Source organism: Formica exsecta, unplaced genomic scaffold, assembly GCF_003651465.1.
Source record: "Formica exsecta isolate Colony F162 unplaced genomic scaffold, ASM365146v1 scaffold3, whole genome shotgun sequence".
NCBI lineage: Eukaryota > Metazoa > Arthropoda > Insecta > Hymenoptera > Formicidae > Formica > Formica exsecta.
Window position 1 is genome coordinate 1,100,022 of NW_021850256.1, and position 4,737 is coordinate 1,104,758.

Here is a 4,737-nt window from a genome sequence, read left to right on the forward strand (position 1 = left end):
CGAGGGCGAAGAGAGCTCTCCCGTGCGCGCGTGAACTCGACGACGATGCGTCGTCGTCTTCGTCGGCGGTGCGTGCGCGCGCGCGCGGACGTGCGTCGGGAGGGAAAAAGGGCTTTTCGCACTGCGGGGGTTGCGTGTGCTGATCGAAGGGCCCCGGAGTGAGAGCGGCGTGATTGCACGCGGCGCTGTGTTCTCGCGTGAGGTTTTCCATTCGCGCAAACGAAGGAACGCTCGTTCCTTTATCGGGAACTTTTGCAGACAGGCGTGAAAAAACTTGTAAGCGTGAACATTCGTGAGTGCGATACGCGCGATACGCGCGCGCATTCTTTTTCTCTCGGTTATTTTGTTTCAATTTATAGAAAGAGAAACATATAGGGTATATATTTTTCTGCTACCGCGGTATAACACGATGATGTGCACGTTGAAATCGATTGCCGTTCATTAATAACCAAACTTAGAAGATTTCGAATTTGATACACTCGTCGACATTTTTCGTAAATTAAATTTTTGGTGAAAAAATAGAAAAAGAATATTATCAATTACCTGTGCGTTCTTTGTGCAATAGAAATTTTATCAGTGGCACAATATTTAATATTTATATCTATATATAAACTTTGATCCTTTCAATTAAAAATTTTACATAACTGACATTTAAAATTTCGATTAGAATAGAAAAACGATAAAAGCGCATATTTTTACTCTATCGAGAAAATATTAGTCGATTATACCTGCAAAGATCGATACGTTAAGCAAACAGATGATAGGCTTCCCGGATTCGCATAGTTTGCGCAAAATAAAGCCGAGCAGGCAATCTCGGTGCGCCACGAGAGTTCCCCGTTATAAGAGAATTGTACTTTCACGAACCACACTTCTATAGTCAAACCCTCTGACTGGTTTTTCAATCAAACGTAATAAAATTCCACGGCTTTGCGCTACGGAAATTGATATCGCGGATGAGCCGATTGTAAAGAAAAATGATTTACGTCTTTGCGCCGTGAATAAAAAAAGTTCTAAAGTCTGGATAAAAACATTTTAAGTCGTTTAATAAATCAATCATTTTATTATTAATAAGTACGTACACCTGTGTAGGTATAAAAGTTGCATAAAGTCCAGTATGATCTGAACATCCATTTAAGGATGAACATTTTCGTACTAAGTGGTACATTGTTCCAATAAAAGATATGAGGAATCTAGACATTACATTTCCTTTGCCTGACTTGCAACAATATTATCGGTCCGCGGTAATATAAATTTTTTTGGTTTTATTCCAAATGTTTCATAGAGATAATTCTGATATTGCTACAATCGTATAAAGAGACTAATACAGTACTTGAAACAGTATTTTCTTAATTAATACGGCATTCTTTAATTCAAGATATAGGATTTATTATTGCAAGAGTTCTGTGAAACATTATTTAACGTTGTAATATATTTTTCTAAAGTAGGATGAGCATTATACAGAGAGAGAACGCAGATACTATGACTGTTAGTGTACTCATAGATATTATACGATTGCCAGATAGGGCAGGAATGTAAAATGTTGACTTTACTGGCAAAGTGTAACAAGAAACGAGACTGTTAATCTTGGCTAAATAGGAATTACTAACCGCTAGCGTTTTTATAGTCGCGTTGGCAGTGCGACTGGCAGTTAATTACTTCAAACTTGACATAACAATTATGAGGAAGCAGCTAACAAGAAAAAAGATCTAGTTATTTATTTCATGGAACCTAATTTTCCGATTCAAGGAACTGTTATCTTTCTTATTCGCTAGAAGCCTGTTTGTAATAATATAAACTATCGGGTTACAAGAACGAACTTTGCTATAAGTCTTTTAGAATGGAACGAAATGCAAATTTGCTAATCCAGTAACTTCCACGATCGAAGTAATAAAATAATTCTCGGAACTTTCTTGATTACGCGACATTCAATGCTTTCCCATCGTAACGAAAGTCACGGATCCCTGATGACGAAGTTGCACGCGAAATATTCCCCATAGATTTGCCGGAAAAAAAAGCAAACTAAGTTTTTGAAATATTAAATCGCGCTAATAAATTATACAAAATGCGCTCTTGTATCCAAAAATCTATGCTAAAAGAAAAATGTAGAATATTACGAAAAAGAAAATGAAATCTCGCAAGCCTATCGATCTATTATCTTTGCACGGCATATTATCGCTTAACGTTCTACGTGCGAATTCCTTTGCGGCAATTTCCTTTCTTAAAATTAGCGACAAGCTGGCGATAAAGCCGAGAGTAAGGATGCGCGAACGTATCGTTCGCCGGGAAAGAGACGAAACGATTATTCCTTTTCAGCGTAAGCGAATTACGAGACGGCGACACGTCAAGCATCACGTGTATTGTGTTTTCAGTGGTACCACGATCTCTAGAAACTCCTTCGATGCGAGAAAGCGCGTGAGAATCGTGACACGCGGGTAACGAGAGTAGAATTAAATCTAAGAGTGCTCTAAAATCTCAGTGTTACTTCGCCAGTGTCTCACGAAGAAGGGAAGGCCGTGCGATATAATCGGCGAAAACCTGGAGTAGCAAGAAGGGAAGAATTCGCGCGATCGAGGATACGAATTCTCAATTGGATTTACGCAGGGGCCAGCATTGTAAATGAGTGATATCGGGTGACATATCGAGTGGAGGGGATAAAATTGGGCGCGCGAGAACGCTCGCTCGATGAATTACAAACTGGTCTATATTGATTTAACTCGATAACATCATCAGCATTAATAATTCTACTAATATAATAATTCTCTTCTGAATATATAATATTAATATATAATTTTGTGTGCGGAGTGTGATTAAAATTTACCGTTTGTTCCAAATTTGAGAGAGATATATTGCCGTATATAAAAGAATCTATATGTATGTATACACGTGTATTTGTATACATGTATGTGTCGTTGACGAGATGATGATATAGAGCGACACGAAAAGGGAGAAGAAAGGTGACACTTAACGACCAAACGAAAGTTGTCAATTACTATTTAATCGTCGTGTTAAAGTTTCCACGTTCAATTATTATAAATGTTAAAGTTGGTTCGTCTGTAGTTCCCTGTTAAATCTACCTCTCTTGAGTATCGACAACGAAAGCTCGGAAAACGGCCTATAAACAATATCTGTGCGTACAGTGCTGCGCATCACACGCAATCCGAAATCTCGACAATGATTGTACCTGGTTTGATAAGGTATTAAATCGTCTTCAAAAACGAGAATGCCGTGTATCGTTTCAAAGGTAAGAGAAAAATTTATTTTTTAAAATTCTCTAATTTTTTAATTTATTTTTTGGTTTTAATTATATATCTTTGCGCCCTAAAAACTGCGCGTGGCTCTTTTGCCATTTTATTCGGATTTTACTTGATTTTAATCGTGTAAGAGCCATTCTCAATAAAGTTTGTAATATTTTATATTCTAGTTACAATTGTATTTAATTTTTCCATTTTAATGTCACTTTTATATCTTTTTTTTTATTTTTTAATTTGCCCGAACAGTTTCCATGGTGATAATTTTACATTCTCGAGATTCTGCCAAGATCCTCGATTATAAAGTCAAATTATATTTCCCCGACATCGGGAAAATAATCATCAAATTTCATTCAACTTACTTTTAATAATTGTTAGAGCCGCGATATTGAATAGGGAACATATATATCGGAGAAAGAGAGTTGTCATGGTGACATATAATTTGTTGAAAAGCTCGCTGTAAAAGTCGGTTTTGCAATTGCAAGAGAGGATGCATACATAATACTTTTGAGTACGCGACGTGACGCGCCTCTTGATCCGAGCCGTGACTTTTATTCGCCTGCGTGCATCCGATACATGTACCGGGTTACATGTTGCGATGTCACATATATCCGCCATTCTCTCCGCTGTCACAAAACCGGAGAACAGAACAGAACGAGGTGCGTCGCGGCCGATTATTGCCACGCGCGTGTACAATAGGTTTCCACAATGAAGCTCCATACATTTGTCGTTGTCACGCTCGCCTCACAGACGTCGTAATGTCTGCAAACAAGAATAACATTTGCCGCAATCTATCTATTATTTTAAGAAAAATGCAGGGATAATTTGCGGGAGACGATATGACATGTAAATAAATCGCGTATACAATGTTATCGTCGCACTGGTTCCTCGCAGTGTAATTAATAGTTTCTCGAGCAAATTACGCATTCAATATTAATTATCAATTACGAACTAATTTAATTTATCTGCATACTTCTTTAATGAAGTGCTAATTACCCCTTGGAACTTTATTTATATTATATCAGCGCAAATGGTGATATTCGTTCGAAAACTCATGTCGGGAATATCTCGTACTCGGTTACGTGACGTGATAACAAAGATGCTGTTGATCCTATCAGAATCGAATCTTCTAATAAGTCTTCATCTAAACGCGTCGCTCTTCGCGGGAAAAAGTCTATCACGCGCTATTATCTCAAACTTAGAAACCAATAATTAAGAGAGTACGACGCGGGTGTAATTTGTTACCGGAATATAACCGCTATTACACGCGAATGTTCGCTGATATTTTTTGCTCCTTTCTCGTCCGAGATCGTTTCCTTTTATCGCCGTCCACCCCGTTCTTCCGCATCGTTGATCTCAATTACGTATCAGTCGGTTTGGTCGAACAGTAGACTTCTCCGTTACAAGATGATCGTTCTGTGGTCGTTTCCATTGAATGCCTACGACAAGGTGGAACAGAATAGCACTTAGTAAGACAGCCGGGTCTTCC

General features: G+C 38.2%; 1 protein-coding gene across 3 annotated transcripts in view; it reads left to right on the top strand.

The window, feature by feature from the left end:
* LOC115237569 overlaps positions 1 to 4,737 on the top strand; it is a 94,233-nt gene that overhangs the window by 441 nt on the left and 89,055 nt on the right. For all 3 annotated transcript variants that reach the window (XM_029810701.1, XM_029810702.1, XM_029810703.1), the window contains exons 1-2: positions 1 to 276; positions 2,314 to 3,241. The exon at positions 1 to 276 is cut by the window's left edge and continues 441 nt beyond it. The gene's annotated coding sequence lies outside the window, so the exon portion shown is untranslated. The remainder of the gene's footprint in view (positions 277 to 2,313; positions 3,242 to 4,737) is intronic.